Genomic DNA, 13099 nt, shown 5'->3' on the forward strand with positions numbered 1-13099 from the left:
AGGCAGCTTGCGATGATCCATGGAGAGGTGTGTTGCTGTGTACAGTGCATGACGCATAGTCAAACATGGAACGTTACTCGTCAAGAGAGTTTGCAGACATGCATTTTATGAGCTGTGCAGCAAGATGTAGCATCCAGCACGAACTTACAGAGAACGCTTTCCCAACAGGCGACTTTCTAACTGGGAGAAATGAAGACCACACCTTGAGAAGATAGTGTTGAATCGTGCGGCCGACCACCCAGCAATAAGCACTCGTCAACTTGCCCGTGAAACGCACACTTCGGAGGAGTATTAGTGGGACAGGTATTACACCCCTATCATTAAGTACATCTGCAAGCACTGGGACCAGCGGATTCACTTCTGTCAATGGTTTATCCAGTGCTGTAGTGCCGAACTTGTACAGTTTAGATTGTTCAAGGATGAGGTCTCATTCACCCGTGATGATGTTTTCGACAGCCGCAACAGCCGTTTCTGGAGGGGTGGCAATCCACACGCCACCCACATCACTCGTTACCAGCACGATTCTCTGCCAACGTATGGGCGGGCATTGTCCGTAGTCACCTAACAGGACCTTATTTGCTTCCTCCCCATTTGACTGAACCACGTTAGCTTGTATTGCTGCGAGATGTGCTGCCACAGTTCTTGGAGACTGTACCCCTTGTTGTCCGCGAAAGGATGTGGTTTCAACACGACGGTGCATCAGCCCACTTCGATGTTTATGTCCGCGAGCCCTTGAACAAAACGCACCCTGATCGTTGGATTGGAACGGGAGGTCTTGTCCCACAGTCAGCGCGATCGCCGGATCTCACACCTGCGAACTTTTCCTCTGAGGCTGCGTTAAGACGTTGGTGTATGAAACACCCGTACAAACGGATGAAGGCCTGTTTGTTGGATCCAAGCTGTTTGTCTCCTAGTACGAAAGACACCAGAGATCTTCTGAAAGAGTGGCAGAACTCCTCGCGCCTTTGCCATGCATGCACTGAGACTGAAGAATTATTATGAGATACGTTGTATAATCATAACACAACAAATATACATTTCCCTATCTCAACAGCTTCAATGTGACCCGAAAGGTCATATTATCCGGACCAAATTCATCAAGTATTTGAGAACTAGAGCACTTTGCGAGTTATAACGAACTTTAAGCATTAATGTCATATTGTTCCTAAACTTTTCCTCGCTTACCTGCGTAACACGATATATTTAACACATTGATTCTTTTGTAGTCAGACATTTGAACCTGTTTTATACATGGGAGTTCGAGTCTTTAAAGACTCGGTGGTTTATTGGTAGTTCACTAGACAGTTAGCACGATTACCTTCTAGAATACTGACAAAATTGGCTTCCGCGTGTTAGAACAATATGAAAATTCAATCATGCACCCAGAGGGAAGAGAGTAATGGATAGAACGTATAAGAAACACAAGGAAATCGCAAAACGTCAATAGGACTTTTACTTGGAAGGAGGATGATAATTATTCCTTGTTCTGAGAAATCAGCTATAAATCTGTTTTGCCCTCACTACGTCGTGTACAACGATTTCATCTACATCTACACACATACTCCGCAATCCACCAGACGGTGCGTGGCGAAGGGTACCTCGTACCACAACTAGCATCTTCTCTCCCTGTTCCACTCCCAAACAGAACGAGGGAAAAATGACTGCCTATATGCCTCTGTACGAGCCCTAATCTCTCTTAGCTTATCTTTGTTGTCTTTCCGCGAAATATAAGTTGGCGGCAGTAAAACTGTACTGCAGTCAGCCTCAAATGCTGGTTCTCTAAATTTCCTCAGTAGCGATTCACGAAAAGAACGCCTCCTTTCCTCCAGAGACACTCGCCCGAGTTCCTGAAGCATTTCCATAACACTCGCGTGATGATCAAACCTACCAGTAACAAATCTAGCAGCCCGCCTCTGAATTGCTTCATGTCCTCCCTCAATCCGACCTGATAGGGATCCCAAACGCTCGAGCAGTACTCAAGAATAGGTCGCACCAGCGTTCTATAAGCGGTCTCCTTTACAGATGAACCACTTCTTCCTAAGATTCTACCAATGAACCGAAGACGACCATCCGCCTTCCCCACAACTGCCATTACATGCTTGTCCCACTTCATATCGCTTTGCAATGTTATGACCAAAAATTTAATCGACGTGACCGTGTCAAGCGCTACACTACTAATGGAGTATTCAAACATTACGGGATTCTTTTTCCTATTCATCTGCATTAATTTACTTTTATCTATATTTATAGTTAGCTGCCATTCTTTACACCAATCACAAATCCTGTCCAAGTCATCTTGTATCCTCCTACAGTCACTCAACGACGACACCTTCCCGTACACCACAGCATCATCAGCATTTCAATCTAGTTTCTATCATGATACCATTTAATTACTGTACCAACAGCGGTAGAAAAAATTGAGGCACAATTGTGTTGATGCGAGTCGCTTATTTAAGCACCTAGCGAAGCGTTAAGGAGTATTTGAATGTCATTACGCATGTAATTTCGTCATGGTCACTATTATTTTAAAAAGTCACCATGTTAATTTTATGTTAAAGACTGAACTGTGAACTGTTATTTTTATTTTCTGCTGTAAATGAAAACTCACTGGCTGAATTTTCCCGTTGTCACACCGGCTGAATTAACTACAGTTGCGCAGATGTAAGCGTGATGCGAGGCGTATGGAGTCAACCGAAGCGCAGCCCGTGATTAAAATTTCGCTGAAACTAAACACGCTGCCCAACCCGAATGAAAAGGGTAATCTGTTTTTACGGTCTGTCACCACATAAAGGTACAACGGCGCTAATTTCCAAGCTAACGTTAGCAATGAGAAGCGCAACACATTTAGCTTTCAACATAAAAAGCAAGACAGACGATGCGGATGTCTTCTCAGAATCGCAGCGGCACGAAACATCTAACGTTATAAACATCTTGCACAGCCGCTCAGTCGCGATTTATTTCATGCAGGAATGTTTATATCGCGCTTCGTAGATTAAATTCCATCATCACATTATAAAAATCCATGAATTACACGCCAATCTGTATTACTAATCTGGTAATAACACCCGCCCGAGTTGAAGAGTGCCTATCCAACGGCTTTCCGCGGCAAAATAAATTTGATGTTCAGCTTTTTAAGCAATTATAGACCGAAATTAAAATTTTAAAATGCTACAATAATCTAATCATGAAGACATTAAGAGGTATAATCTAATGTTAAACGTATAACACAATAAGTGCTAAAGTTAGAAGCCTTAAGGCAGCTTAACTCACGGAGTGCAAATTATTCACACCTTATTCATCCAGCATTTGAGAACGAGAACACTTAGTGGCTTCCAACAAGCTTTACACACAATTTCAAACATTTTCGACACTATTTTTCACACCTATCCTCCACAAAATAATGAAAGGAAAAAAAAGTTTATCGCTTGCTATACTTTCGCTGTTCAACCAGTAGAACATCAGCATCATACGCGACGTTTAAATTTTTGCCCCTTTACTACTAAATCTGTTCGCAACAACTATTCCAGACAGTATCCATATATCACTGAACGTATCTGCCGCAAAACTTTTTCGCTTTACGACACTCATTTCTTCAGACTGGAAAGAGAGGCTATTAGACTGGCGTCTCAATGAAATGCAGTTTTAGTTTTGACCTGTTCATTAGTCTACGGGGGGGAAAAATCCGAAACTACAGTGTGTCTGGGAAGTAGGGACGAATATTACAGTGCTATAGAACGTACAAAATTTATTGAAAATGTATTTTAAAAAAAAACACATCAACTAATTCTTGCCACTTATGTTTGAAAAATTATATCATCCACATGACCACCCAAGGCAGCGCGACAACGGGAAATGCATTCATTGAAGTTCTCGATAACGCGTTCACAACATGTGGTGGGATGGCGTTAATAACCCTTTTAATTTCATGCTTCAATTGGTGTATCGTTTGTGGTGCGCGCACGTACACTTTTGATTTCACAGATCCCCACAAAAAAAAAAAAAAAAACTTACAAGGCGCAATCCGGCAGGCCATTCCTGGTTGCCACGTAAACAGACAATTTTTTTAGGAAACTTTTCGTTCAGCAGGGCAATCGTTTCATGCGATGTGTGACATGTCGTGCCATCTTGCTAAAACCAAAATTCGTCATTTTTATCAAGAAGAGGGAAAAACCAATCAGAAAGCAAGTGCCGGTAACAGTCGCCATTCACAGCAACGGAGGCTCCCTCATCAGTTTCTAAAAAGTACGGGCCGATCACTCCTCCCGTCTAAAATCCACGCCACACAATCATGCGTTGTGGATGCATCTCATCTTCCACAGCCGGTCGACGTGACCGAGCGGTTCTAGGCGCTTCGGTCTGGAACCGCGCGACTGCTACGGTTGCAGGTTCGAATCCTGCCTCGGGCATGGATGTGTGTGATGTCCTTAGGTTAGTTAGGTTTAAGTAGTTCTAAGTTCTAGGAGACTGATGACCACAGATGTTAAGTCCCATAGTGCTCAGAACCATTTGAACCATTTCATCTTCCACAGGCACTCGCGGATTTTTGTTACTCCAAATGCTGTAGGTGTGTTTATTGATATACTGTTGGAGTTGGAAGTGCGCCTCATTTGAGAAAACTATTCTTTTTGTGAAGTTCTTGTTCTCCCTCGTCGAGCCAAGATCCATTGGGCAAATCGATATCTCTTTCCATGATCTGCCCACTTCAACTCTTGTGTAAGTTGAATCTTAGTCACATGGATTTTCAGATCTTTTGCAAGGATTTCATGCAGTGAACTTGGGTGATACACTCAATTGCTGAGCTCGTCGGCGAACCGATTTTCTCAGGCTTCCGGTCACAATGTCACGCACGAGAGCAACGTTTTGTTGTGTCCCAACACAACGCGGTCGTCCTGTTTTCTGAACGTTTGGAACACAACCCGTGGTCTCAGACTTCTGGATCAACTTCCGAACTGATTATTCGGTTGAGCAGCGTTGCCAACGCTGCCTTACCGCAGTGGTAACACCGGTTCACGTCAGATCACCGAAGTTAATCGCTGTCGGGCTGGGCTAGTAGTTGAATGGGTGACCATCCGGTCTGCCGAGCGCTGTTGGCAAGCGGGGTGCACTCAGCCCTTGTGAGGCAAACTGAGGAGCTACTCACACGCAATTCACGAACGGTTGCCGTGGGAATTTCACTGTTTTTGCAACAACTTTTTACCACTTGGATACGTTGTTGAGTTGTCGTCTGCCCCACAATGAAAATAAACAACAAACAACAATGCTCACACAAAAGCTACCGGGCTACTAATGGAAAGGACTGCAGATAACAAACATGGAAAAATTACTGCTGCCAACCGTCATATGACAAAATGGCGCAAAATACCAAATTCGTCCTCACATTCTGGATACCCTTAGTAAAACCAACATAATTACGGCTTTGCACCTTCAACCACCAACGGCCTTACCGCAGTGGTAACACCGGTTCCCGTCAGATCACCGAAGTTAAGCGCGGTCGGGCTGGGCTAGTAGTTGGATGGGTGACCATCCGGTCTGCCGAGCGCTGTTGGCAAGCGTGGTGCACTCAGCCCTTGTGAGGCAAACTGAGGAGCTACTTGACTGAGTAGTAGTGGCTCCGGTCTCGGAAACTAACAGACGGCCGGGAGAGCGGTGTGCTGACCACATGCCCCTCCATATCCGCATCCAGTGACGCCTATGGGCTGAGGATGACGCGGCGGCCAGTCGCTACCGTTGGGCCTTCATGGCCTGTTCGGGAGTAGTTTAGTTTAGTTTTTGGTTTTTACACCTTCAACCAAAAATTCTTCAGATGCTTGACGTCAAATATTTAACGCATTAATTTACACACGCTAGAGTCACACTCATGTGACTACTGTCAACGAGCGTTTGCAGCATGGATCGCTGCGAGAGGTATAGGAAGAGAATCAATGAGGTTCTAGAAGGTACTGACAGGAGCGTGGGGCTATGTCGACTCTAGTGTCGTGGCCTACTGCTCCAGGTTTCTCGGTTGAGACCTTAACGCTCCTGTCTGAACCCTTCCAACGATTGTTGCACGGTGTTTGCTTTGGGTCCGATGGAACATAAAACGTGGCTCATCTGAAAGGGCCGCTTGTCGCCAATCATAGGACGTGCAGTGTGGTGTCTGCTTGCAAATTCCATCCTTCGTCGCTGAAGAACAGCCGTCAGCATGGGGACATGAATCAGCTGCCTGCTGCGAAGGCCCATACGCAGCGACGTTCGCTGAACGGTCGTTGAGGAAACACTGTTGGTAGCTTGTTGGTTCATCTAGCCGGTCAGCTGCTCAAAAGCTGCACTTCTATTGGCCCGTACACAACTCCGCAGACGTCATTCACCTCTGTCATCTACGGCCCACGGTGTATCACGCTTGCATCGGCGCCGTTTTTGGATAGCGCCATTTTGCCGTGCACGGTATACTGTAGCCATGGCCGCACGCAAACGGGAATCGCTTCCACGATTGTCCCGCAAGCCAATGATCGTACCCTTTTGGACGCCAAGTAAAACACATTTCCGCGCTACGAAATGACTGCACGGTTTTTCACGCCCCCCCCCCCCCAAACCCCGGAGATACACATTATGTACCATCCACTGCTAGTCTGCCGTCTGTCAGTGGTTATTGCAAGCTGACGTCGAACATCGGCGGTGGTCACCTTAATGTGAATGGACCGAATACGTAAAGTAATCAGACGTTGCAGGCTCTTTTATTCACCGAGTTTGGTTGTTTAAATGATCGAGAGTGGCGTGGTGATGGCGGAGGTGAGAGGGGGGTGTTTTTGGTAATTAGGGGAAGGACTTACGCTCTCCTACATATCAAGACCGCTACGGAGTCACTCGATCGCGAAGAAAATAATCGCCAGGTCAATTTTTTTTTCTTTGTCAATAAAGTTGAGAGTTGAAGGCCGAGTCACACAGAGTGATTTGCGTTAAGGCATAAAACCTCTCGTATTTTGCCGGCCTAGGTGACCGAGCGGTTCTATGCGCTACAGTCTGGATGTGTGTGATGTACTTAGGTTAGTTAGGTTTAAGTAGTTCTAAGTTCTAGGGGACTGATGACTTCAGATGTTAAGTCCCACAGTGCTCAGAGCCATTTGAAGCATTTTTTTTTTTTGAGCTAAAATTTAGAGGCAAAGCGGGCTGAATCGTTTACTGCCGTTTAAACGGCGCCAACTGCAGCTCCTCTGCTAGGTACAGATTTTATTTGCAGTTAACAAGACTGGCCTACGCTAGTAAGATAAAACGATTTCCTGTTGGCCGTACTTTATACGATACAAAAACAGGGCCCGCTACGATTTATGTAACTGGAACTGTATGCTAATTTTTGGCGCATAGGTAGTAGCTGTTCCCACGGCTTTTGAGGATAAAGATGTTCCTTTCACATCAGGAAGTGCATTCATTTGGAATAGCAAAATGGCGCAAATGGCTCTGAGCACTATGGGACTTAACTTCTGAGGTCATCAGTCCCCTTGAACTTAGAACTACTTAAACCTAACTAACCTAAGGACATCATACACACCCATGCCCGAGGTAGGATTCGAACCTGCGACCGTAGCAGCAGCGCGGTTCCAGACTGAAGCGCCTAGAACCGCTCGGTCACCCCGGCCGGCTTTGGAATAGCCAACATTTTCTGTGTCGCATAAAGAAGGACACAGAGGAAATACATTTTATCTTACATGGAAACATCACCAACTTGACCTCATATTTTAAAGAGAAAAGATCACACTTGCAAGATGTCAGCCCCTGCAAGCGATCCTGTGCTAAAGTTGGGACCGTACTTTTGTTAATACGCAGTTGCGACCTTCTGAAAGCACAGCATTTAAACTTTCGCTCGGACCGGTAGTTTGTCAGTCGCTCGCCTCGCTGCAGCCGCCTAACGCTCGAGCGCCAAGTACTGAATGGCGGAGTACCAACCGGAGCCCTCTTATTCGCATGAAGTTGAAAAGTGATGTAGCAGTATTGGAACAGTGCACATTTAACTCTTACACAGGATTAAGCCGAACTCCAATGACAATATTTTGAAAGGTCGTTCACAGTTATTTTCTGAGGGGTTTGGTGTAAGTAACTCGCGGTATCCCGCTGATTTGTTTTTTCTTTCTTATTTTTTACTAACCGAACGCACGTATTTACGTACATTTATTTTAAAACTTACACTGTCCCACTGACAATACGAGTAGTTTCCAAACTCTTGCTTTTTCTCTTATCGGTGGCTCGGTGGGTATGTGCCGATCACAAATAGAAAAGTTCCTGATCAATCCCTGGCTAATGCTGGGAATTGTTTAATGTTCTAACCGCTGCTTCCACTTCTGCAGGTTTATGGAAATGTGAAGAACTTCAAAGCTGCACGGTATGGCAAAATCTACATTCCACTGCTGCTTCCATTACAAGGGCTTGGGGAAGTCAGTTCACAGGCCGGAGGAACGCAACGAAATCCCACCTCTATAGGGTGTAAACCGTTTCTGTGTGTTTACCGATGATCTTATAGAGAACTGACATCTATTACTCATTTTGTGTTATTTTAGGTTCTCTCGGTAATTATTTGTTAGAAAACGTACCTCTGTATTAGAGTAGCATTACTGTGTACTAGTTTCCCACTCGCCGGATTGCTTCATTCAGACTTTTGTGGCCATTTAACTTTTAATTGATTAACTGTGTATGAGTCTTTGCATGAGGATACTTTTCGCCGTTCTACTGCGCTTCATAAAATATTTAAGTGCATTTCGGAAGAACGACGTGACAAGTAAAGCGCAGCCACAATACACTACCTTAGTCAATGTGCATGTCTGAAATACGTAAGATGTGACCGGACGCCGTTTCAGTATGTAAATAATTTGTTGCTGCAAATAGCATTCGGAGTTCTGACCAGCACGACAGTGTTGAGAAATGATACCTCTGGAGCGCGGCGACGGTATGAACACGCCACAGGTACAGAAACGGAGTAATCCTATTTGGACTGCGAAGTGAGGAACGGGTACATAAAGGAGCCGCCCACACAGTGGCCAAGCGCCGCGGATAAACTCCCAGGAGAGATGGTCAGCTAACTAGATGAAATCTACTGTTGGCCTAAATGCCAAAATTAAGTTTCACTGTTGCATTTATGGCGCGCCGTTCTCTTTAGTGAGGAAAAGTCAAATGTCAGACGCCCTGGTGCAACTGAATAAACTTTCTGCAGCCTGAGCTGGAGACTGGCGACGAAACTTTTCAGGCCAGTACGTAAATAACCAACAACAAATACATTATCCGATCAAAAGTATCCGAACACCCATATGTACTGTGTAATTGACCATTAGATGACACGAGAGGTGAACCCGCTAGTATAAAAGGAGGCAGGGAGTATTGTATAGCCAGTAGAGAAGCAGTACCAAGATCTACTGACGAACAGGGACCGTCGAGTACTTTGGAGTGTAGTTGTGAAAAAAAAAAAGAATGAAATGAGCGGAAGGAATCACTCGAGGGCTCCAGTGGACTCGCATTCGAGAGGACGACTGTTCAAAACCGCGTCCGACCATCCTGATTTAGGTTATCCGTGATTTCTCTGAATCGCTTCAGGCAAAAGCTGGTACGGTCCCTTTGAAAGGGCGCGACCGACTTCCTTCCCTATCCTTCCCTAATCCGAAGTGATCGATGACCTCGCTGTTTGGTCCCCTTCCACGAATCAATCAACCAACCGGGATTGCTGATGAGTGAAGTATCGATGCTGTGTCCCTAGATTGGCGCCTGAAGTCATAAACCATAATCCTATCGTTACAATATCATTGTAATGAGAGTAATCGTCAATCATTCGGTTTCCTGTCGTTTTGAGTTCGCTAATAGAGAGAATACTCGTTTTTGTCAGAGCTGTGTCTAACATCACTTTTATGGCAACAAGCGACTTTTACGGAAACAGGCGAAGCCTATCACTCTTGCAATACAAGCAGCAAGCTGCTGTTACTGAAAATTTATTTGTAAAATTCACTATTTGCTATCCATGGGTTTGTCAAACAAGCGTGCAGGCGTACTAACTAAGCTTATCAAACTATACGTCAGTGTAAATACTGAAGATTTTGCTACCGGTAATATTACACCTGTTTCACAGAGAATATGTTCAAATGACATGTTTCAAGTTCAACCGCATAAAGCACCAAATTTTATATCAAAAAAAGTTCGAAAACGTTTCTGTGAATACTCCGCTACAGCTGGAGCAATTCCATGACAAAAAAAATGCTTGTAATACGATGTTACATGAAATTTATAAAAAAATTTATATGTATAAAACATTTGACGACGCTAAATACAAATACTGATACTAATTAAACATTAATTACGTGATTTTCGATTGTACTAATACCGACTTCCTTTTCTACTTGGTCCTCTAAAAATGGAAATTTTAAAAAATACGTACAAATCGCCCAGGAAGAACTGGAGTTACGATTTTTTTTATTTTATTATACATCCGTTTGTTCGTCGCGCGTAGAACATAGATTTTCTTCTTAACGTCTTGCTGTGTAATATTTGAGAGGGAAACAAGCAACAACTCTACCATTTTCGTGAGTGCCAATGGTCTTGCCAGTGCCAATGTCCACAAACTCTTTTGATCTTTCTCGCTCAAAATCCGCGGTGAAACATCAACATTCGTCAGATCCGGCAACTTCGATGTTCGTTAAGCATTTAAAAATGGTTTGACACACGCACTTGAGTAAACGGTCAAACTTGTATGTCAAATCGGTTATCAATTAAAATTTCTCTCAAACACAGTCGATGTGTGACAAACTCGTCAAACAAAGCAGCACACTGGTTAATAATTTGACAAGCAAGTGAAGTTTGGCATATTGTTTGATCGCTTAAAGGGCCTTAATGGTAACGTAGCAGAAGTGAAACGCACGATTTTTCCCAGTTAGGTAAACAGTACTTCCGTAACTCTGGGAATGTAACTACTTTTGCAAAGCCGGCTGCTGTGGCCGAGCGGTTCTAGGCGCCTCAGTCCGGAACCGCGCTGCTGTTACGGTCGTAGGTTCGAATCCTACCTCGGGCATGGATGTGTGTGATGTCCTTAGGTTAGTTAGGTTTAAGTAGTTCTAAGTCTAGGGGACTGATGACCACAGATGTTAAGTCCCATAGTGCTCAGAGCCATTTGAACCATTTTGAACTTTTGTAAAGTTATCACTTAATTGTTGCGCATGACTGAATGGATGAAATACGAGGGGAAGTCAAAAAGTTAAGTGACTTTTCAGTTTCTCGCCGTGGGGTTTGGTAACACTGCTAGTATCCAGGGCTGAAGTATTGTCATCTGCAACTACACTATAAACGTGTCACTCTTATTCCCGTGTTAGTCGTTGTATTGTAGCAGAATGTGAAACAAGGCAATTCCTGTGTCGATCTGCACCAAGGAGGAAATGTGGGCAGTAATTCGCATTTTGTTTGCGGAAGTTTTTAAACCTGCGGAAGTTATTTGTCGAATGGAAGCGCAGTAGAGTGACAGCTGTTCATCGCGAAGCAAGATCTACGAATGGATAGAGCGCTTCAAACATGGAAGAACTTCCCTTTGTGACGCCTGCACGACAGGCTAAATTTTCGGAAAGTATGTGCAAGATGGGTACCGAAAGAATTGTCAGCACAGCATAAGGCGCAAAGAATGGACTTCTCTCGTAAGCATTTGGCCTCTTATGACCGCGAAGGAGATGGATTTTTACAGCAAATCGTTACTGTAGGCAAAATGTGGTTGCATCATCACGAACCGAAAAATGAAGTTGCGAGCATGGTTTGGAAACAGCCATTATCACCAGAAAATAAATTTAAACGTCACCCATCATCTGGAAGATTATTCTAACACTATTCTGGGACATAGAAGGTGCGGTAGCCGTTCTTTTCACCCCAAGAGGCGAAACAGTGAACAGTGAGAACTATTGTGAAGTGTTACGAACTAAACTGAAACCTGCTATCACATCCAAAGGTCGCGGAAAACTGCGAACAGGTGACATCCTGCAGGAAGATAACGCTCGGCCACATTCTTCCTAACGGACGGCCAAAAGAATAAAGGATTTGGGTTTCGAACTGCTGAAACACCCGCTATACGGTACAGACGTGGCTCCAAGCGATTTCCATATGTTTGGAACATTTAAGGAAGCCCTCAAGAGAAGAATATTTACAACCCATGCGGTGCAAAATTGGTTACAGGTGCAACGGAAAACTTTTTTTTTCTGACAGAATCAAAAGACTTGTGAAATCTGGACAAAGTAAGCTGAAGTTCAGGGGGGGTTACGTAGAAAAATAATGCATGCTTTAGTTTTCTAACATCACAATAAATATTCCTTTTTTCAGAAGTCCCTTTACTTTTTGACTTCCTCTCACAAAATTTGTTTAGTGGTTAAACTGGTGGACGCGAGTAACATTTATTACTTATTCTCTTCGACTTTACGGTCAGGGAATATCAAGTAAGGAATATAAACAGATGGCTCATGTGATTACTCTCTTGTGGTTAGTAGTGGAATGAATATCAATGGAGAAGTAAAACAATTTACAACTCTTGTCATTTACTGGTATTATTAAGTACTGTCTGCAGTTTTAACTGAGATGAAACTGACATCTGTAAATTTGTTGAACGCTGAAGTCGTAGCTCTGAAAGAACTGATTAGTAAAAATAACTGAATACCAGTAGTTACGTAGCACAAGGCACGTAATAAGAGTTCATTCTTTCTCAGAGTCAAATCAGAAAGCACCTATAACGAAGCAAGTTCCTCCATAAGGAAACTACGATCTTTCCAAAACTAAAAGCGCAGCCAGCTAAACTAAAATTCTTCGTTTTCTGTTGTTCGCGTTACGTCTAGCTGGAATAGACCTGTTTATTCGTTGCTTAGGGGAAACACGAAATGTTAGTTCACGCTACGTAAAATGAAACCAGGATGAAGTCTTGAAGTAATTAATCTAGTAAAAGAACGACAAAGTTTATATCTGTGCATACAGACTAGCTGGTTATTACGAAGATAAGAAGCGTGAATTTCTGTACATTTTGTGCAGCTACTGGAATAGCTAGGGAATGAAACGACCACACTCAACGACGGCTGACTTTTAGAACAACAAACACAAATTGAAATTAGTATCTATGTTGCTCAGTAGC

General features: G+C 43.8%; 1 protein-coding gene and 1 pseudogene across 2 annotated transcripts in view; one reads left to right on the top strand and one right to left on the bottom strand.

The window, feature by feature from the left end:
- LOC124804697 (tyrosine-protein phosphatase non-receptor type 9) overlaps positions 1 to 13099 on the bottom strand; it is a 794886-nt gene that overhangs the window by 759892 nt on the left and 21895 nt on the right. The gene's annotated exons all lie outside the window — the stretch shown is intronic.
- On the top strand, positions 5431 to 5548 carry LOC124709296 (annotated as a pseudogene).

Source organism: Schistocerca piceifrons, chromosome 7 (genome assembly GCF_021461385.2).
Source record: "Schistocerca piceifrons isolate TAMUIC-IGC-003096 chromosome 7, iqSchPice1.1, whole genome shotgun sequence".
NCBI classification, from domain to species: domain Eukaryota; kingdom Metazoa; phylum Arthropoda; class Insecta; order Orthoptera; family Acrididae; genus Schistocerca; species Schistocerca piceifrons.